Source organism: Gopherus flavomarginatus, chromosome 9 (genome assembly GCF_025201925.1).
Source record: "Gopherus flavomarginatus isolate rGopFla2 chromosome 9, rGopFla2.mat.asm, whole genome shotgun sequence".
NCBI classification, from domain to species: domain Eukaryota; kingdom Metazoa; phylum Chordata; order Testudines; family Testudinidae; genus Gopherus; species Gopherus flavomarginatus.
The window spans coordinates 12,396,759-12,419,869 of NC_066625.1; the positions used below are offsets into that span (position 1 = coordinate 12,396,759).

The 23,111-nt window shown below is 44.5% G+C and overlaps 1 protein-coding gene across 4 annotated transcripts in view; it reads right to left on the bottom strand.

Annotated features, from left to right (window-relative positions):
• The window catches only part of ELFN1 (extracellular leucine rich repeat and fibronectin type III domain containing 1), a 185,152-nt gene that overhangs the window by 125,045 nt on the left and 36,996 nt on the right, over nt 1–23,111 (bottom strand). Inside the window, exon 1 of one of the 4 annotated variants that reach the window (XM_050966311.1) lies at nt 17,931–17,978. The exons of the other annotated variants lie outside the window; for them this stretch is intronic. The gene's annotated coding sequence lies outside the window, so the exon portion shown is untranslated. Of the gene's footprint in view, nt 1–17,930; nt 17,979–23,111 lie in introns of those variants that run through there. 4 annotated transcript variants of the gene reach the window in all.

Below are 23,111 nucleotides of genomic sequence, written 5' to 3' on the forward strand. Positions count from 1 at the left end.
AACGCTTTCAAAGACACACTTGACAAAAAGGAGCACCGTGTTACATGATTAAATCCCCCAAGTACCTGCAGGAAGTGGGAAATACATCCTGCTCATCAGAGCTGTAAAATGTATTCACCTGTTTAAGGAATTAATCCTTTTTCTGCCAACAGAGAGTGGCAGAGCTGTGCACGAGGAAATCCTGTCTGAAATGAATCCCTGATAAAGAGGAAACCAAGTTAAAAGGAGAGTGTTCCTGCCTGCCAAGGCTTTAGGTCTTTAAAAGGACTCCAGTGGAATTACTATATTAGCCAGCTATTGTGAGCCGGGATTTCAGAGAAACTACTACTCGCGGCAGCAGCAGCAACTGGGAGTGCAAGACCAAAATGACCCGCATCTAGAAATTGAGGAGAGGGGAGAAGAGGAGGAAGAGAACGGAGGAGGTGGAAAGGAGAGAGAGAGATAGAGAGATGCAGAGGAGTAAAAGAGAGAGGGCAGGATATGTAGACAAGGAAAGCAATTGGGGGAAAAGAAGGGGATAGAAAGATTGAAAGACCACCCGATGGTTGCCAATCGCATCACAGAGAAGAGTAAGTTTGATTTCTGGAGATTTATGGATGAATGCACAGACAGGAGATGAAAGGTGGCTATCAACCCATCTCTGGATAGCCCTAAATCCCAGCACTCTCGGACACGTGTCCAAAGAGCACACAACAGGTGGTACAACAGGAGGGCAAAATGAAGGCAGGCAGACAACGGGCCCTGCCAGCTCTCCAGACACACAGAGGGGCAGCCCAGCCAGTGGAGCGCAGCAAAGGGAAAGGAAAATGTGTGTGCATGGCTGTAATAAACCTGTGAGGATGGGGAGCTCCTTGGAGAACAGGTGGACATTTTGCTTCTCCCTAGCAGATCCCATTGCTAAAGATTACCCTCCCCCAAGGCCCCCTTCCTCCAGCATGTCCTCCTGATTTCTCTTCCCATTGCTTTTCAGGCCCTGAATGCCATTTATTTTTGCTTGCTTGATTCACTCATTCATTGAATAAAGGCATCATCATTATTATTATTATCCTCGTCATCGTCCTCCTCATCACACATTATATTATTTGCATTGCAGAGCTGGAAGATTTCAGGTTGAGGCAGGAAATCTATGCAAGTTGTTATTACCGCAATCAGATGAAGTGAGAATTGGATCTGCGAGGGGCTGCCAGAGTGCAGCTCTCCCAGCGGGAGGTGGAGGCTCTAGCCAATCACGGGAGGCTGCGGCATCACTGTCCAGGGCCTCTCCTCAGTCTCAGACATGTCTTAGGCATCCCGCCCCGCCTCCCCACCCAAAGCTCCCAGCAGAGAATGGGGAATGTGTAAATGGGGGGAGGCTTCAGAAAAGGCTCGGCGAGATTGCACATTTTCTGCCTTTCTGTTGGTATTTATTAGGCAATGGAAAATAGCTATTTTACCATCTGCCTTGTAAAAAAAGAAAGAAAGAAAGAAAAAAACAACCACCCTCATTAAATTAATGGAATGTGCAGCTGCTGCACGCTGCGTTCTTCTTCCTGCCATTGCCCCCGGAGAATCCCTGCTCTTGGAATCACACTGATTGGAGCCGCTGATAGTAGCTGAGTCTAGCTGGGAGCTGCTGGCTCTGAAGCCAGGTCACACATACTTGGGGAGCTGGAACTAGAAGGCTGGTCCACTCCAAGGCCACAGCGTCTACTCCCACCCACTAAAGGAGAACTCTATTAGCTCTCTCTAACGGAAGGCCCCTGGTCTTCTCAGTAAGCCCAGTCACTTGATGGTAACATCACTCCCTCACAGATACACACAAAGGGCCTGGTTCCATCACAGGCTCCCACTGCTTCGTGCCACTCCAGCAACATGCCGCAGGTGTCAACTAATGCCAAGTGGCATTGCTCTTGCTTTAATTGGCCAGCCCAGCAGGGTGTGCAATCTTTTTGCATCACCGGAACAGTACAAAGCAATCACAGCATGACGTTACGGCCGTCGTCATTCCATCTTTCTGTTCTGGACTGGTACAGAACCTAGCACAGTGGGTTCCTGGTTTGTGACGGGGGCTTCTAGGTGTTACAGCAATGCAAATTATAACAACAACAACAACATTACACATTGCACACTCCTCCCCCCCAATGCAATTGTCCAGTTCTTTCACGTGGGACTGGTTCCACTAGGCTAAAAGAAGTCTCTTCTCTGGAGCTAAGTCTGGTTTTTGTGTTTTTCACTTCACATCTGATCCTCTGAGGTGCTGATCACTCTCAACCTCTCCCAGAAGCCAATGGGAGTTAAGGGTGCTCACCAGCACCTCACCTGACTTCATCCACAAAAGTGCCTGCGCCTCTCTCTGCGCCATGCACCCAGGAGCTTTCGTGAAATCCAAGGTGGCATACGTTGTATCTATCACTTTTGAAGGAATAATCAGCTGTGTGCGCAAAAGTGAGCATGCAAATTTGGAGGCTGGCTGAGAAATATGTTCCAAAATGTCCTTCACAGATGAGCCTTCCCTCTGTGTATGGGAGAGTTACCGTTATTATTATTTGGCATATGCAAACCTTTCAGCCAAAGGATCTGAGCCATCTTCTCACTTGCCTCCTCAAGTCCAGGAAGATTTGGCTTATACCAATCCTAACTTCTGGAGAATTTTTCATGGCACTGATTAATGCACCCCTGCTGCCATCCGACCTATCAACTCAATCCTACTTGGCACCAACCACCTGCTTCAACACTGACTGGTTTAAAATCAGCTTTTCATTTTGTCTGTCTGTGGTGTCTAAAAGGGGGAAAAAATATTTGACTGTGAGGACTGGTTCCAGAAATCCCTGTATCTGAGGACACAGGGGAGCAGTTCCAAAGTTTCTGCATCTCTGAAGGCTTGTAGGAGTTACAGATGCCACTAAGCGTTTTCCTAATACAAAATGACTTGATGTGACAAAAGGTGCAGCTCTTGACGCAAGATGCATACCTGGATGTTAATATTTCCCGATTCTTATTTGGCTCCAGCAATTCATTCAGCACCAAAGACAGTGGCCAACTGGTTATTCTTCATCTGAACCAATAAATCCAGCTCAACATGATACCTCAGTGCTGACACAGCATATTGCTCATGTGCATCTCCTGGTGCTGTAAACTCTCTTGCTTCCTCAAAGATCTTCTGGGCATTTGGGTTCCTCCTTCAAAGCTGTGATCAATCCCCCTGAGTCCTCCCCAACACCCATTTGTGAGGGTCTCTTGCTTCTTATAGATAGATCCTTGACCAATATAGTCCTTTATATGCCTTCCTGGGTTTGATGACTTGCGGGAGGTGGTCTTATCTGTATGGCTTCTGTAGATGGTTTTATGAACTTGTATCATGAAATTACTGTGTTGTGGAAAGTCTATATCTATGTGGACCCATTTTTAGTTAACAGGGTTGCGTCATGTCTCTGCCAGGCCAGACAAAATGGTGAGCCATCAGTACTCAGTGATGGTCTATTCAAAATTAAACACCTTTGGACAATGGTTTTGCTCTAGCTGGGAGAAAACACTTCCTCCTCTGGTCTGAAGGGAGAGGGGGGTTGGAGGTAAGGTAATGGAACATCATCGGGGGGGAGGGAGGAGACAAAAGAAGCCAGTGACCCCAGCAGCAGTCTATAAAGGGAGGAAGTAACTGCAGGGGGGAGCCATTTTGGACCAGAAAAGAGGCGGGAAGCTGCTGCAGGGACAGGTTTGGCAAGGTTGGAGGATTCTGCTTGCCTGATGGAACACAGAGGATCTCCCAAAGGAAGGGTGAGCTAGTGACAGGCTTTGCATTTAGCATGTTTGATTGTTTTCTGTGATCTGTGCTCTCCTGTGCTTTATGTGATTAAATACAGAGGAGCATAAAGGTGCTAGCCTGGCAACATGGGTGTGTTTGGACAGCTTCACAACTGCTGTGTGCCCCTAAGGGGGTTACACTGTCAACCAGAAACTTCCCTCCTTAGGGGTGGAGTTCTGGGAGAGGGAGGTATTTAAGACCGGGGTGTGTGAAGGGTCAGCACTGTGCCCAGAGGGGCTAAGTGGCTGGAGGTGGGTTCTGACACTTCATGTGGGTGAGACTACAAATACACGGCCTGTGCCCTGATAGTGTATCTAGGGACCCCGAGACTGGGGGAGTGGCTGGACTCTGGCCACACTCCAGGAGCCTGAAACTCCCCAGGGTCTCAAGCACAGAGGCTGGGATTCCATTCAGAGCAGTCCTGGCAGGTGGCCAGAAAGGGGAGCTTGCTAGGATCTGAGACCCTGAGAGACATCGTTAAGCCAACCTAAGCCCCCCTGTAGACACTACTAAGTTGACAGAAGAGGGAATGGATTTATTACAGTGATGGGAAACCCCCCTTCCCTTGCTGTAGTAAGTCTTTGCACTACAGCGGCACAGCTGCAGCTGTGTCACTGTGGTGTTGGTAGCACAAACACACCCTGAGGAGCCTCCTGCTTCTAAACCTACTGCAACATCCGCGAGGGAACCTGTGAAAACCTGTTTGGAAGATCCAGCCCTGAGACAGCGAAGAGACACCATCTTGGTAGGCTTGGCCTGTTGGAGAGACGCTGCCTCAGAATCAGCAACAGGGAAAACTAAAAGTGAAATGGCCTCTTGTATTTCACTTTAGCAGACTGAAATGGTGCCAGTTATACGCCTGCAATGTGGTCCAATTACTTTGTGCCTAAATAAATCCTGACATAACAAACCCTAACACCGCCAAAGAAGCTATTACTATCCATCATAAAAATAATCTACATTGAAAAGCAGAGATAAACACCTCTCTCCAGCCGAATAACATGGCTCTAGAGGATCAGTTCCAGTCAAGGACCATAATTTCATGTTTACCCAATCGATGAAGGCAGCTCCGAAAGGAAACTCTCTAGTTCCTTGCAACTTGCTTGTTTCCTCTGTTTTTTCTCCCTTTCCTTTATGTAGTTTCCTTAGACAACCATGACTGGGAAAAAGAGAAAGAAAGACCGACCCTAAAAACCGGAGATCAAACTGAAAATTCAGTAGGATGCGCTCCCATCTTGATTTACACCCATGTGTCATTCCACCCTTAAATGGCCTGAGCTAAGGTCAGAATGGCAATCTGGCTCTTTCACCTCAACTCTGCATTCCCTGGGCTGTTGCGTGTTAATAGCAGAACTTCATTGCAACTTTCCTGTCATTGGTAACGTAAGCTTTTTTGACAGTTGTGTGTAGGTTTTGTAACTGCCAGGCCGGCTGCAGGCACCAGCGAAGAAAGCAGGTGCCTGGGGTGGCCTATAGAAAGGGGAAGCGTGTTCAGGTATTTGGTAGCAGCTCAAGCACTCTACTTTAGCCTCCGGCAGAAATTGGGCAGCGGGTCCTTCACTCCGTTTCTTCCTCGGCAGAACTTCAGCGGCAGCTCAATTGGGTTTTTTTTTTCTTTTTTTCTTCACTGCTTGGGGCGGCAAAAAAGCTGGAGCTGGCCCTGGTAACTGCATATATATGTACAAGCATGTGTGTATGTAATACACAGGCACACATGCGTGTGTGTGTGCGTGTGCGTGTGTGTGTCCATCCATGTGTATAGGTTTCTAGCAGAGCTGATCAACATTTTTTTGTTGAAAAGACCAAAACATGGCTTTTCAGGGACAAAACAAAACCTGGAATTTTTCTAAACATTTTCAGGTTTTTTTGGTAAAAAAATTCTGTTGGTGGATTTTGAAAAACTAAACATTTCTGCCCACACTGAAAATCCAAAAAATTTAAGGGGAAATTTAGAAGCGTCTCACTCACTCGCTTGCATGAATAAATTAATACATGCTTTTAAAAATGTCATCTTTTAACCAGCTCTTGTTTCTTGTATGCAAGTACATGGCAAATACATATTAAGTATGTATTTGTGTGTGTGCCCACACATGTGCATTTTGGCTGTTGTGTGTGCAGAAAGACATGTTTCGTGGCCTGGCATGCAGGTGCATGTTGGCAACCGTATGAGTGTTTTTCATGTCTGTATTTGAATATATCGCATGTTCATATGTTTTATATGCATATCATTACTGTGTACATATATGGTAGTGACTATGCATTATATGTATTGTAGCTATGTGTGTATTGTCAGTTATGGATGCGGGTGCATTTTGTACATGTACCTAATGTTTTCAGAGGCAGTTGGATGTGGATACACTCAGTCTGTGTGTGCATGCGCACACGGGCCTGGCTCTGTGTGAATGAGTCAGTACTCGGTGATTGTATGTATGAGTAGGTACTGTGAACACAGGAGCTTGTTTTCACATATGTTTGAGCATATGGCAGCTAGCTGAGGGAGGGAAAGGCAAAGCACATCTCACAGATTTCAGGTGACTTGCTAGCTCTGGGAGGATTGGTGGAGTAGAGGTCTTATGTAGTAACTAGGATTCTCTGACACCTTCTCCAGTAATCAGGTCATAGTGATTGGCTGCCTCTGCTCAGAAGAATGTTTCCACTTAGTGCTCCAGAGGCATTAGCCAAAGATGAGCTCCAGTGATTAGTCAGTTTATAAACTTTGTATACATCATCTTCTACTCTGAGACTCAGGGTTGTGAAAGAGGAGCTTCTTAACCTTCTGTGGGCTCTGTCCAGTAAGGTAGGATCCCGCATCCACTCACTTTCACCTGAAGAGACGGTAAACCAAAGGCCTCCTTCTTCACATCCCCCTGTAGGCTGAGACATGATAGTGGTAATGAAGCACGGAGCTAACGGTGATGACCCTGCTGACCCCGCTGCTGGACCTACAAATAAATAATGGAAGGGCTAAGGAGCTATTTCATTTCATTACCAAGCTCTAATTAAGCTTCCTTTCCCTATGTGCGTAGGGGTCTATGTGTGTGATTCTCCACAGATTTGGCAACGCTAACAAATGTGAGTGCCTGCTGATGATTAAAGGAAACTTTCCCTTTTAAATTGCTTTGATTGGGGTTGATGGCTTTGTGAAGTCAGACACTCAGCTCTAATGATCTGTGAAAGTCTCCCCGCTGTGACCACTGCTTCCTGGCTGCAGTGAGAAAAATTCCACAGAGAGACTCAGATCAGAGAGAGAAGCACGTCATTTGCAATGAGACCTCACATGCTCAGGAGTTTGTCTGTCTTGAAAGACGAAGCCCTTGGTCTGTAATAGGCATGAGGGAAAAGATCATTTTCTGCTGGCTTTTGTCTCTCTGCCGCGGGCATGAAAGGAATCAAGCTTGCTTCTCGAGCTGGTTGGCTTGGTTACTGGAAGGATCAAAGGGACTAAGTGATGGCAGACAGTCTGCAACAGTTGCGGACTTCATACATGGCATCTGTCTATCCTCCAGGTACATCCCTCCTGATGCTTGCGACATGTCCTCTCCCAGCACTCTTTTCAAATGCAGGAATTATTTGTTACTGCAATACCATACGTGTGCATGGCTGTTTGCAATGCAGACATGATACATAAATATTATTCTTTTGCAGTAGCTCCCATAAGCTACATTCAGGATTGAACTAGGCACTGTGCACACTTATGTGAAGACACAGTCCTTGCCCAGAGGAGTTTACAGCTGGAGCAGAGATGAAATAGCATAGCAGTGGGAGCAGAGTTGGGTCAGAGCTGAGCACTAAGAGTCAAACAGGTAAAGGACTGATTTGGAGACCATTCATTCACATGGAGAAAGAGACAACAAGACACATATTGAAACAAACAAAATCATTACAACACATGTATGCATGGGAGTTGTTCCCCATCAAATATTTGCAGAGCCACAATGCTGTCCTCCTCTCAAATCTCTCCTCAGCTCTGCCTTGATACCTCCAAACAACCCACTGATGGTAAGTGGCTGGTTTGCTGTAACCACTGCTTATCCTGCTGATCACAACTGTCTTATCAGTGCCGTGTTCCCTCTCATCTCTTGTTATAGCTAGTCTTATATTGTACGCTTTTCAGGGCTGTATCAGAAAGCTGTACTCACCCCTGGACAGAGCAGCCTCTTGGTGGCTCTGGGGAGTGGGGATTAGCCCTCTCTCAGCTGATGCCCCTTCTGGCAGTGGCACTCCATCTTTCCCTCTCTTTATGCCCCCTCGCCCCCCATTCCAGGAACTGCAGCCTCCTCTTCATGACTCTGCCCTCTGGCCCGGTCACTATGCGGTTTCCTCCTCCGGGTGTATCAAAGTCCTTCCACACGAATAGTCTCAGGCAGTCTTCTCTGGCACTGCCCTAATGGTACCACTTCCCCGGCGGTTGGTAGGGGAACCCAGGCCCGTCCATTTCTCCTGGTTCTAGTCCAGGCACATTATACTTGGCAACGGAGGGCTGTTTTTACTCAGACCCTGTTGCTCCTTTCTGGACTCCTTCTGGTTCCTCCTACTCTCTGGTTGTACCAGCTCAGACTCCATCCTCTAACTACAGATTATAAACTCTGTAGCCTCATATACATCTTCCAGGGAATAACTGCAGACTACTTCCCTGCAGCCCCCTTCTGTTGCCAGCTTCCTGGCTTTATAAACCTGGCCCAGCTCCTCCCACAGCTGTACTTCATCAGCCAATTAGACCATAACACTCACTGGCTGTCCTCTGGGTGTAGCCTATAGGTTAAGTGGACTAATTTATCCCTTCAGGCCTTGTTTGGGGTGGACACTCCATCACTGGGGAAAGGATCACCACTTTGTTATCTAAGTGTACAATGGCTAGCACAATGGGGCTGGGGCCTCTAAGTGCTCCGGCAAAGCAAAGAGATAATAGTAGGATCTGGATGACTTGTCTCTCCGAATAGACACTGTACACCTTCCAAGTCACATGATGTTATTGATATACACTTCTTCATCACTGTTGCTGATAGTCTGTTCTTACTGGCAGGGCTACAGAAACACCCACCTTCTGGTATGAATGGGACTTAAATGGAAGCAGCTGCATTTATTGACTCCTTTATTCACCACCTTCTCCCTGTCATTGCATTTCCAACAATGCCTGAATTCAAAGCAAATGTGAAACATACACCGACAGTTCATCCCCTCCCCTCAGGCCAATGACCTTTTCTGGGATTCTGTTTCTGAGGTCTGAGATTTGCCTTAGCAGGGGAAGAGTGAAAGATCCATTGCACAAAGCCAGACTGGCCTCTGCTGGTGTCACAATTCTTCCTCCCCAGAGGGGTCTAAAATGGGATGACCAAGCAGCATTGGCACAAAACTCTGGACAGTGGGCCTGAGGAATCCTATGGAGAATGACCCTCAATATGACATTGTTGGCTCTTAATTCTTAAGCCTGCTTTGGAAGGATTTCAGCAGATCCTATTTAATCACTGTAGTCCCTTCATCTCCTCTGTCTCTGTGGTGTACAGTGTTATGAATTTTCCTCAGCCCTCTCATCAGCTAGTGTACGGCACCCACCCAAGTGTCTCCTCCTAAGAACTGGAATGCTCTCACAGGTTCTTTTCTTCTACAGTATCCAATATGCAACAGAATGTGGGTGATTGCTCCCTCTATTTCAAACCAGTGGCCGTACAGACACAGCGAGAGACACATGAATCAACAGAAAGCGCTAGCTCTGCTGTTTAACTACAGCAGTGGGCTGAAGGGATGCACTTTCAGTTCTCAGTCCTTTTAACTCACAATGCCTGGAGTGCTTGTTTACTAACGAGTAGCTCAAATATCATTTGCTTAATTTTCACCCTATGTACACAAGGGGACTCTATTTCTTCCTAACAAAGGGCACAGCTTCCTGCAAGCGTTCTATGAACTCCCAGCCATTGGGTTTCACTGTGCATAGCATTAAATATTTAAGCGCTTGTCAAAATGTTGTAACAATTTTTTTAGTTTTGTTCCATTAGCTGTGTTTCCAAAAGCCACCATTGGAACTAACGAACATTTATTTCTGTTGAATCCAGCTTAGAAGTTATGATCTGAGAAGCTGTGAGACAGGACAATAAGTTCTGCTGCGGTGTCTATTTTTCCCCATTACTGCTTGAGTGAGACGCTGCTGGCTTTGAAATATTGTTTTTATTCCTAACTTAGAAAAAATAAAATAAAAGGATTGATTCTGCTGTCTGCTTGATTCTCTATTGCCTGCTAAAGAAGTTACACGGGGAAGCCAAATAACTGATTTTTATGTAAGTTTGGGGGCTGTCATTTTAGATGTCTCACTTAATTTGTGTTTCTTAGTTGCTAGATTCATTCTTTCTCTCCTGATTTGTCCTGAAGTGTGAAATGAGGTATTGTCCTAAAGTTATTTTCATGTCAGCTGGGAATGTGTATATGACATTACATTATTTTTAATACTATAATATAAGACAAACACTAAAGAAAGCAAGGAATGAATATATTTGTTCACATTAGGAGATGGGACTATGTGAATAAGTGGTTAGATCAGGGGAATGGAGATTGTAACTCCTAGATTCTTATGTTTATTATTAATACTACAGCACTCCCAAGCAATATCAGGAGCCCGCTGTGCTAGGTACTGTACAAATACATAGAAAGAGACAGTCCCTGCCCTAAAGAATTTACAATCTAAATAGGCAACTTAAACAAGGAAGGATGAGGAACAGAGGAGGTAGGTGACTTCCCTTGGGTCACACAGCAGGTCAGGGGCAGAGCGGAACCCAGATCTCCTGAGTGCCAGTCCAGTGCCCTACCCCAGGACCATGCTGCTTCTCTACAGCAGGCTGACGTGTCACTATGAGTACGTCACCACTGCAGTAAAACACCCGTGCCTGGCCCATGTCAGCTGACTAGGGCTCACAAAGTCAGGCTGCAGGGCTATGAAATTGGAGTGTAGCTATCCAGGCTCCACCCCAAGCCCCAGCATCTACACTGCTGCTTGATAGCTCCGCAGCCCAATCCCCATGACCCTCAGTCAGCTGACATGGGCCAGCCGTGGGTGTTTTATGGCAGTATAGACATACCATCCTGAGATCACTACGGGTAAGAAGCAAGGGGAGCTTTTCAATAGCAATAGGGGGCTTAACTCCCATTCACTGCCACTCTTCCAGTTCATTCTTTGCTATGCTTATCTTAAATCTATGTGACATGCCTGGATAATGCAGTGACTGGAGACCTGAAAATACCAAAGATAGATAAACCTCAGGAAAGTCATTTTCCCATCCCGTGCCTCAATTTACCTCCTCTGTAAAGCAGAGACCACACTGCTTATCCAGAGCCTTGGAAGGATTAGATTTGTATTGTCAAATGTCCGTAAATGCTGATTTCACCACACACGCACAAAAATGTCCATCAATAATCATTGAAATTTGAAGATAGGCAAAGTAAGAAACATGTTGCTTGAGGACTTACTACTGTGTGATTTAAGGATATTTACTTGGCGTAGTTTGACATGTGATGTTGACAATTTGTGTTTCAACAGGTATAAGGCTTTAACTTTTTGAATCTCAAGGTCTGCTGTAATTAAAGGAATACTGCAGGACACTCACTATTGTCTGACCACTCCTATGATTTCCTGCAATGGTGACAATTTAAATGGATAAAAATAAAAACTGCTTAAACCCCCGGATTTTGCACAACAGTGAAAACTACTAAAAACATTAAAAATGCTTAAAAATAAATCGATATTAAATTATAAAAAACAAAAAATAAAATTCTGCCAAGCCTGCTTATCCAGGGGTATTAGGAGGTGTAATTATATTGTTTTTAAAAAGTGCTTGGAGATGCTCAGACAAAGGGGTCTATGAGTTTGATCCTGCATTCCTGATACACTGGAATCCAGGAGACCTTGTCACCTGTATTCATGAAAAACTCCCAGTAGCTCTCAGGTGACAAGAGATCTAGACGGATTCCGCCACCTGATGAAATTAACAGCTGGTTTGAATGGAATATAAGATCTTTTTCCTGGGCCTCACATAGAGCCATTTATTGGTCTAATTTATGTGAAAGAGGAACATTAAAAGAGCAATTTATTTTCCCAGAAACTTTCAGAATTCTCAGTTCTCTCCCTTTCTCACTCCTTATTTCAATATATCTGCTTGAGAATAAAAAAGAGTTTCATCCTCCCAGCCCCCTTGTCTTTGCTTTGATCCTCTGGCAAAGTTGTAATCCCCTGTTTGTGACATCACAGTCAGTTGCTATGGGAATGTCACAAACTCAGCCTTATGACTTCACAGCTGGATTATCTAGGAGAAGATGGAGGGCAAGGGAGACAGCACTTGTTTAAACAAAACATCTTGGGTAATTAGCAAAACTGGCAAGGAAAATTGTGATAAAAACACAAGATAGGAGCATAAATCCATTTTATAAGCATGATCCATTTGAAAGTGATCCCGAGTGAGAAAGAGCTCTTTAAAGGCTCTTGCATTCTTAAGTAAACTGAAAAAGTCAGGGAATATAAGTATGAAATTATAATGATTTGTTTTATTGAGCTTTTCACTGGATAATTAAGGAGAGGATTATAAATTGGAACATTAAAGGGCATTGGAACGCTCAGTCCTGGTCTCCATTTTAGTAATTCCACTTTTGGATCGGCAACTGATTGCATCTAATTTGTGTATGCAAACAAGAGGTTTCCGTGTGCGTGTCTGATGCACACCTACACTTGTGTATTCTAGCTGGTGCACACATGAAGCAAAGTGCGCCAAACCAGGTGTGCCGGGGCTGAAAATGTGCCCCTGTGTGTACACAGACAGCAAGAATGGTAACCAATGGAAGGTGAAATCTGGTGGCGGTGGCGATTAAGGGTGGCCAGACCCTGACATCACAACATCTGGTGGCATACAAACTGTCTTGCTGCTTTTTGTCACTGGCATTTCATCATGCCACATTTAATTAAAGAGGTTGTGTGTGCTCTGCTACTGCTCATAAGAGGTTTGGATGGAGAAAACTAAAACCAGCTCTGGCTGTCTAAGGTCCATCTATGCTGAAAGAAACCACCCTGCAACAGAGAGTCTCAGACCCTGGGTCAACTGACTTGGGCTCATGGGTCTTGTGCTATAGGGCTAAAAATAGCAGTGTACGTGTTCAGGCTCAGGCAGGAGCCCAGGCTCTGGGACCTGCCCACCTCACCAGGTTTCACAGCCTGGGCTCCAGCCCAAGCAGGAATGTTCACACAGCTATTTTTACCCTCTAGTGTGAGCCCGAGTCAGTTGACCCGGGCTCTGAGACTCGCTGTGGCAGTGTGGACGTACCCTTAAAGTATAAGGGGTAAAAGTGCTGTGAGGAGAACACGTCATGGATGAAATACCTGGTGATGGACCATCACTGTCCTGTGGCTATTACAGAGGGGAACAGTGGGAGAGATCTGAAGAGCAGATCAAACCCAGAGGCAGTAAACATGCCCCTCTCTTGTGGGGAACAATGAAAGTATTGCTCATTATTCCAGCTCTAATTCCCCCTTCTCATGCTCTCAGAAATTATGCACATACATATCCATAAACTGTAAAGAAACATCCACATAGACAGTCACCCCCCTGCATATTGAAGACATTAATAAATAATGTATTTCAGAACTTTATTACCAGTGAGGAGATTACTTTATGTAGTCGCTGGGGGAAAGCCCCCTCCCCAAAGAAAAAAAAATCTCCTCTGTACACAGCCAACATGCTCTCCTTCCAAATCACACTAAAACGAAACATGGTAGGATGAGCCACACATGTAAACCGAGAGGCAACTGGAAGGCGACAGGCCAGGGTAAGGAGTAAACAAAAAGTGGTCTGCACCTAGGGTCCTTGATTTCAAAAGGGCAGACTTTAAAAAATGATCGGACTTACCTAGGGAAGTGAACTGGTCTGAAGAACTCAAGGATCTGAATGTGGAGGAGGCTTAGAATGACTATAAGTCAAAGTTGCAGAAGCTAGCTGAAGCCATCACCCCAAGCAAGGGAAAAAATGTGTGGGGAAGGGTTGCAGACCAAGCTGGATGAGCAAGCATCTCAAACGGGTGATTAAGAGAAAGCAGAAAGTCTACAAGGAATGGAAGAGGGGAGGGATCAGTAAGGAGAGCTACCTCTTGGAGATCAGAAAGTGGAGGGATATAGTAAGAACTGCCAAAAGCCAAGCAGAGTCCGCCAGGGGCTTACCCTGAACAAGCAGCGAACCAAGTTTGGGAACCCCTGCTCTATAGTCATATAAATCAAAAGAAAACAAGGAAAGAAGCAGCATTCAGGATGAGATGGAGATTAAAGTTAATTTATGCAAGGCCCAGCACCTAAACAAATACCTCAGGAGAAGTATTTCCAGCACCATTATACAAGGCACTGGTGAGACCTCATCTGGAATACTGTGTGCAATTCTGGTCTCCCAGGTTTAAGAAAGATGAATTCGAACCGGAAGAGGTGCATCTGAGGAATGGAAAACCTGCTTAATGAGAGGAGACTCAAAGAGCCTGGCTTGTTTAGCCTAACCAAATGAAGGCTGAGGGGAGATATAATTGCTCTCTGTAAATACATTAGAGGGATAAATACCAGGGAAAGAGAGGAGTTATTTAAGCTAAGTGCTAATGTTGACACAAGAACAAATGGCTATAAACTGTTTGGGCTTGAAATTACAGGAAGGTTTCTAACCATCAGAGGGGTGAAGTTCTGGAGCTGCCTTTCAAGAGGAGCAGTGGGGGCAAAAAAACCTAACTGGCGTAAAGGCTGAGCTTGATAAACGTACGGAGGGGAGGGGATGATGGCACTGCCTGTGATTTGTGGCCCATTAGCAGCTGCCAGTAGCAAAAATCCCCAACAGCCAGAGATGGGACACTAGATGAGGAGCGCTCTGAGTTACCACAGAGAATTCTTTTCTAGGTTTCTGGTTGGTGGGTCCTGCCCACCTGCTCAGGGTCCAACTACTCACCATATTTGGGATTGGGAAGGAATTTCCCCCTGGGTCAGATTGGCAGACCCTGGGGGTTTATTGCCTTCCTCTGCAACCTTGGGCAGGGGTCCCTTGCAGGTTTAAAGTAGAGTAAATGGCGGATTCTCTGTCTTTAAATCACGATTAGAGGACTTTAGTAATGTAGGCCAGGGTGAGGGGTCTATTACAGGAGTGGGTCAGAGAGGTTCTGTGGCCTGCAATGTGCAGGAGGTCAGACTAGAAGATCGCAATGGTCCCTCCTGGCTTTAAAGTCTATGAGTGTCATGGCAAAGCTTAGCCCCCTTTCAGCTTAACCCATTTCCTTTCAAGTTCTGCCAACTGCCCCACTCACTAAAACAAAGAGCCTGTTTCGCTGCTCACCATCATGAATTCTTCATGCACCTGTGTGTATCTATGGGGCTGTGTTGGAGTTGATTTCAAGCAGCAAAATCCACAGATGGATTTCAAACCCCCAATGTTTCCCCAAATTAATCTATAAATTTGGTTCAGAGCCATGTATTATACGTTACGGACACTCGTAGCCTCCTCCACCAATTTTCAAACAAGGATATCTTAATAAGATGTTCAAATCCCACAACTGGATGCTGAAATTCAGCACTCAGGGAAGAACACTTTACTTATCTAGGTGTTAATTTGGGTTTCTATATGTGGGATTTACATGTCCTACTAAGCAGCTCAGGTTTGAAAATGGGGCCAACCAGTGGAATCCACTTAGAGTAGATGCAGATATAGGGAACTCTGTTTATAGAAAGTCCAGGAGTGTTTCAATGCATTTCAATGACCAGATCACAATTCCTGTCAGTGATAGTGATCTCCAGTTTAGAGTGATACTGCTCAGTGAAAATTACTTTCAGATATGGGAGTTCCACCGTATGAGTGTTCCCACAGACAGACCGACAGGGAAGCATAAAGGAAACAAACTAAAGCATTACACATTACCTACAAACCATTTGTCTGAGAGATAAAAAAACAAACACACACACAAAACCAGGTAAAATTTGTCTAAGAGAAACCTGAATCTCTTTGACATTTCAATTAGCAGTTCTGACCATCTTCAGGGAATAAAGCAGCTTGAAGCTGTTAGTTCAGTCTGGGGCCCACCTAGCTGATTAGGGAAGGGAAAGTAAAGAGTTCACGAGACAGAGTCCTGGTCAGTACAGAAATACGTTTGTTTGTTTTAAGCAAACCGGTATGACTGTATTATAAGGCTGAGGAGACACCATTCCCAGCTTGTGATATTTGCTGAGGTGCCAGTTTGCCTTATGTTACCTATCTCCGAGAGATGAGGCAGATCATAGGCATCATCCAAATATCATTGTGGGGGTTTCTTGCAGGAGTTAGTGGCCAAAAACATTCAAAGATAGAACCTTAAAGCTGGACCCAAAATCCATATTTGGGTACCTACAGGAAAGCCAAATGGTTCTGAAAGGTCACTGCAGCTCCCAGTTCAAGCTGAATGCTCAGCTCTTCCGAAGAAATGGGATGCTTTTATTTAGGTGCCTCTATGTGAATCTAAGCTGTGATTTTAAAGGTCCTGGAGAGTCCGTGTGAGTTTTAAGGCATCTAACTCATTTAAGTCCCTTTTGAAAATGCCAGCTTTAGGCACCTGTGTTTGAAAATGTAGTTCAGTGAGAGCGGCATGCATAGCTCTGTCCGTTTAACCTTTACCAGAAACTGTAAGTGGTTTCTAGGTCAGAGGGGCAGCAATTTTAGATGGGATGTTCCATTTGACCTCAGGAAGGTGGTAATGGCAGGGAATGTGCAATGATAATGATGCGGCAGGGAGTAAAGGTAAAGTAGTATCAGGCATTGGTCTAGAATGGAATTTTCAGAAATGGTCAGCCTTGCTCTACCTCAGCTCCTCCTAGACAAGCACAATGGTCCCTCCTGGTCTACACTCTATGCAATTCTGCCTCTATTGTCATCAATGGGAGTTCTACCATAAATTCAACTGGGGCAGATTAGGCCAATATTGAACGCTTATGAAAATGTTGCCATTAGTTTATATTGTCATTCAGAAATGACAGATACATAAGAATGGCCATATTGGGTCAGACCAATGGTCCATCTAGCCCAGTATCCTGTCTTCCAACAATGGCCAATGCCAGGTGCTTCAGAGGGAATGAACTGAACAGGCAATCAAATGACTCACCCCCTGTCATCCACTCCCAGCTTCTGGCAAACAGAGAATAGGGACACTCAAAGCATGGTGTTGCATCCCTGCCAATCCTGGCAAACAGCCATTGATGGATCTATCCCCCATGAACTTATCTAGTTCTTTTTTGAACCCTGTTTACTTTTTTTCCAGGAGATGTTGTGAAGGCCAAGAGTTCCACAGGTTGACTGTGCGTTGTGTGAAAAAGTACTTCCATTTGTTTGCTTTAAACCTGCTGCCTGTTAATATCATTGGGTGACCCCTAGTTCTTGTGTTCTGTGAAGGAATAAATATCACTTCCCTTATTCATTTTCTCTACTCCAGTCAAGATTTTATAGACCTCTATCATATCCCCCTTTAGTTCTCTCTTTTCCAAGCTGCAAAGACCCAGTCTTTTTAATCTCTCCTCATACAGATGCTGTTCCATACCCCTAATCATTTTAGTTGCCCTTTTCTGTACCTTTTCCAATGCCAATATATCTTTTTTGAGATGGGGTGTCCAGATCTGCACACAGTATTCAAGGTGTGGGTGTACCATGGATTTATATAGAGGCATTATGATATTGTCTGTCTTCTTGTCTATCCCTTTCCTACCATTCTGTTTGCTTTTTTGACTGTCGCTGCACATTGAGCAGATGTTTTCAGAGAACTATCCACAATCACTCCAAGATCTCTTTCTTGAGTGGTAACAGCTAATTTAGACCCCATCATATTGTATTGTATAGTTGGGATTATGTTTTCCAATATGCATTACTTTGCATTTATCAATATACAGAAGAAAGATCAGCTCTGTTCTCATTGGAGCAGTACTGGTCAAAGTGCTTCCTAGGTATTTTCAAGGGCCCATTGTCATCCCCATGAAGAGTGACCACGTTTGCTTACATGTTGTATGAGCCAGTTTTAGAGATTCTCTTCAGCGTTTGTTCATGCTGCTATGAACAGCCTCTTTTTGTTGTTGTTGCAACTAACAGGCTTTGTTTCTCGGAGACGAGGAACGTAGAATTGGACAACACATAACAGTTTGTACCTGAAGCCGCATCCTTCCTTTCACACCCAGTGCTTGTGAGTATGCAGCAGTCTCTCAGTAACTTTCCAACATCCTGTAGCTGCGGACAGATTTATGTACTGATCATGGTTGGAGGAGCTGATCGAAACAGTGGAGAGAAATAGGATTTTTAATATTGACTTTTGGATGTTTTTTATTCTGATTTTGCTTTCTTTCTTTTTAAATTTTCTTCTACATTTGTATAAATTTGGCTCTTTTCCCTTCTGGTATTATTGTCTTTATTAGAGGCAACTAATCTAATCCCATACAAATGTCAGCAGGATTCCTGAATCTTGCAACACCCGGGCTGCACTGGCAGTTTGCTGGGAGTCAGAGGGCCGTACCCAATTTCCAAACAAATTTGCATGCTATTAAAAAAAAACTGCAATGCACCCATTTTTTCTTCCCCCCTAAAATGAAGTCACAGGACACATTAACACCTCAGCACTAGGATGATTGGAGCTGTAGAAGCATCCAAGATAGGCAGGCAGACTGACCTATTCCTCACGTCACATTGTAGAACTCAGTGGGATATGCTCATTTATCAGGTCCTGCTTTGACCACTCCAAAGGGCAAGAAGATGCCTTTTTCCCTTTAGCATCGTGAACTCTTTCCCTGGCGAAAACGAAGCCGTGAAAGTCTGCAGTGTTGCATTGCTACCGTGAATTGTCGACTGATGATTTTGTGTCTCACATATACACTGAGAAAGAGGAGCTAATATAATGCAATTTTCCATGTTTAGTGCATTATTACAGTGGCTGCCTCTGCTGATTAGTTCCTATTTTTCTTGCCATCTCTTCCTGCACAGCCCTTTTATTCTGGCCTGTTTATCTGCATAGCAAGCCACCTAACCATACGGCTGGCGTAGCTGCAAGCAGGCTCAGAACTATAATTTCTCTTCCCTTCAGAACTAAATCTTGCAAATCTCGGTCTTGCTGGTATCACTATTATTTGACTGTATCTGATTTAACAGGAACCTGCCATTATTTTCGCCAGACTTTCTGCCTCAAAAGATAGAGAAAACTAATCTGACTGGAGGATAATGATGGCCCTTGCACTAATGATCCTCGTCATATTTTCTTGCAATGAAGCCAGTGTTAAAACAAGGACTTTCTGTTTACCTGATTCTCTACAGAATTGCAAAACCCTGACCCTTCAGCACATGAGGCTCCCCGCCAGTAAACAATATTGTACTGATCTCCTTAGGGATTCATTTCACTGCCAAATAGCACAGCACGCTTCCTCATTGTCTTAACTTATTACCCAAACAGCGAATAAACAGCCGGAGCAGAGTCAGTGGCTTTCCAGTAACATGACTTTAACTGATTCTTGCATTCAATGTACCCCTATAAATCAGGAACGTACTCTCTCATTCATAACTATTATTGACTGAAAGGCTTACAGGAAAGAAATTACCTATCTCATATATATGTTTCTAATCATCCTAAAATATGAGAATGCAACAAATATTTCTTACTGTGCAGTTCTCTTAATACGGTGACAAGGTATTTTCCCCATGTCTAACATCTATGATTTCCATTTTAACTCTCATTTTCCTGCCTCTGAGTGAGTATTTCACCAGCTAGAAATCATTCACGAAAGCACCACGCAAAATACGATAAACTCATGGCAAGCAGACCATCAAGCAGCAATTTATTTGTAGGGGTAATGGGGAGCTGAGCCTAGGAAATCCCCTCCCCTCTAAGCTATGTCTTCTCAGGTTCTAAATATCCAACAGTTTCCCAGGCAGGGAATGTATTTTTCCTTCCTCCTCTCTCTATTTTCCTGCGGTTTGTATTATCATTGTTTGTTTAACATATTATGACGTGCTATTTGCCTTGATCTGTGGCTCGGAGACCTTTGAGTGCCTTCATCCACCCAGTTAGGAATTTCATAACTGAAATTACCAGGCCAAATTCTGCTCTCAATTACACCAGTGTAAATTCAGAGTAATTGTACTGAAGTCCATGGAGCTGCTCCAAATGAATACCACTGCAGCTGGGAACAGAATCTGGTTCACTCTTTTCAAGATCTGAAAGATATATTCAGACACTCCAATATCCCCTTTTTTATGGATTTTTTTTTGTCCATTACAAAACATAACCCCACATTTCAAAACTCATGCATCATTGCCCGCGTGATAGGCACTTACACAGAAGAGACTCATAGAAATCTAAACAAAATGCTATCGAGGATATGGAGAGTCTGCTACTCTGGGATTAATAGAGACAATAGTCATAGCTTTGATCAATAGGGTTTGGCAGTATTTGTAGAGCCTCTGAGTTCGCCCTCTGATATCTGTGCACAGTTCTCATTCAGCCCAGCATGAGTTGCATGCAAGTACCCATGGTCAGAATTTAGACTGCATATACCAAGTAGATTAAGTGGGAGAGATTTGGTACTTTTTGTACTAATGAACAAACCATAAAATGGTCCCCACTCAAAGCCAAGATATTTACAGTTATGAATGGAGTGACCCTTTATTTATGGGATCTCAGAGGACAGGGGCAGGTTGAGGTTAAGCCACTCAGGGAAGGGACTGTCTACTACTCTGTGTTTTGTACAGTGTCTATAAGGGGCCCCCATTCTTGGTTGGTCTTAAGGCACTATTGTAATAAATATATGATTAATACAGAAAATAATAATCTATCCCTAATGCTGCTCATTAGGCCTTGGTCTTGCAGTGTTTTTAAAAAAAGGCCTGACACAAAATCCTAGATATGAGCACCTCAGAACTTTGGATGTGCTCAATTCTGAAACCAAACTCTGCAGTTCATGGCCATGGCCATGTTCCATTCTTAGAGAAGATCCCCTGTTCCAACTTCTTAATATACGAATAGCAGTAGATAGGCAGGGCAGGGAGGTAATAAAAATGTTTCTCTGTCTTCAGCCTCATCGAAGAAAGGGACCAGCTCTGTATGTATGTCCCATTTTAATTATTTATCACGTGTATTGGTCAGCAGCTATCTTACTGGGTTTATGCAATGGCCTACATTTTCAACAGTGATTAGTGGTTTTGGATGTCCAATCTGAGACATCTAAAAGGAGCCTGATTTTCAGAAACTGCTCAGCCCCAGCCCCTTGCAAATCAACCCTTTTAGAGTGTTTCAAGATGGACACCCTAACAATTGAGGCTCCCAAAATCACTAGCCACTTTTGAAAATTTAGGCCATTGGTATCATCAGTGCAATATGACCGAGTGTCAGCAAAAGCACATTTAATTTAGTACAGAGCATGTCCATTCACTTGAATGGGATTTTGCAAGATTAAAACAACAACACTTATTAGGAGTAGTAGAAAGAGAAGGTGGGTGAGGTAATATCTTGCCTTTCTCATCAACAGAAGTTGATCCAATAAAAGATATTACCTCCCCCACCTTGTCTATCTAATATGCTGGGGCCAACATGGCTACAACAACATTGCATCAGAGGTATTCCAGTAGCACCAGTTGAGATTGGGGGGTCTATTGTGATAGGCACTGGCCAATACCCAAAGTGAGAGAGGGTTCCTGCCCTGAACATTTTATAATCTAGGTAGACTCAAGAGAGACAAAGGAAGAGCTCATATCCCCATTTTGCAGATGAAAATCTGTGACTAGTCCGAGCTCAGCCAGGGAGTCAGCGTCAGGTGCCAGGAACTGACCTCAGAACTCCCCAGTCCCCATCCATCCCATCCCAAACACCATAGACTCATAGACTTTAAGGTCAGAAGGGACTATTATGATCGTCTAGTCTGACCTCCTGCACAACGCAGGCCACAGAATGTCACCAACCCACTCCTGTATCAAACCTGTGTCTGAGCCACTGAAGTCCTCAAATCATGGTTTAAAGTGCACCTCTTCAAGGTGCAGAGAATCCTCCAGCAAGTGACCCATGCCCCGCGCTGCAGAGAAAGGCGAAAAACCCCCAGGGCCTCTACCAATCTGCCCCGGAGGAAAATTCCTTCCCGGCCCCAAATATGGCAATCAGCTAAACCCTGAGCATGTTGGCAAGACTCACCAGCCAGACACCCAGGAAAGAATTCTCTGTAGTAACTCAGATCTATCCGATCTAACATCCTATCACAGGCCATTGGGCATATTTACCGCTAATAGTCAAAGATCAATTAATTGCCAAAATTAGGTTATCCCATCATACCATCCCCTCCATAAACTTATCAAGCTTAGTCTTGAAGCCAGATATGTCTTTTGCCTCCACTGCTCCCCTTGGAAGGCGGTTCCAGAACTTCAATCCTCAAGCACTTCTACTAATGATGCAAAATAGACCAAACTCCATAAATACAGAGTAAAACCGACACCACCTAATGATGCAGCGTCATTGCAAAGCAGGAAGCACTGCGTTTGCTTGCACACACATTTTCTTCCCAAACACCCCAAGACCTGACCTGGCATCTGAGTGCCAATTCTTTAGGCCCAGTGCTCAGCGAGAGAAATCTGAACCGGGGTGAAATATGCCCTATTGTGCTGCTCTCTCTGAACCCAGCAGAACTGTGTGTTTAGAACAATGGTCGGCAAGGAAATTATATGCTAAGTTTCAGCTCAATGAGATTTGAAATGGCTAAACCCTTAAGCCCTGACAGTTAAGTTTAGTAAAAGGGAAAAAAGGAATAGAACCCATTGGCAGCTGCTCTTCAAATGTCAGTATCTCTGCATTCTTAGAACATGGTGGTTTTCATTATATCTGGGAAAAAACTCAGACTGAGAGTCACCATTAACTAAACACACCCACATACCTCCTCTCGGTAAAAAACACTGCAGGGCTAATCTTTGGGGTATGCCTCATCCAGCCCCTTCCCCTCCGCCTCATGCGTAGGTAACATGGAGTGGCAGGAATTCACTGTACAACGCCAGTCCTAATGCTGATATCATGGTGGTCAGACCTGGGCATGCACAGGGTCATGGTGGCAAATGGCCTGACCATCACCACCTCTGCATGGTATGAGCATGTCTGGATGCTGTCAGCAGCAAGCTGGCACCATGGCATTGCCGGTGATCCTAGACATGGTTGTATATTTACAGTGTTCAGGGCTTGCAAATCCCAAACCGCGGTGATTTTAAAGCAATCCTGAGATCTGGGAGTTCAAACAGAAACCAGAAAAAGGGAGAAATAGATAGAAAATATCTATTCAGCATGGAAAATAACCAGTCCCTCTTGTTGCCAGTGC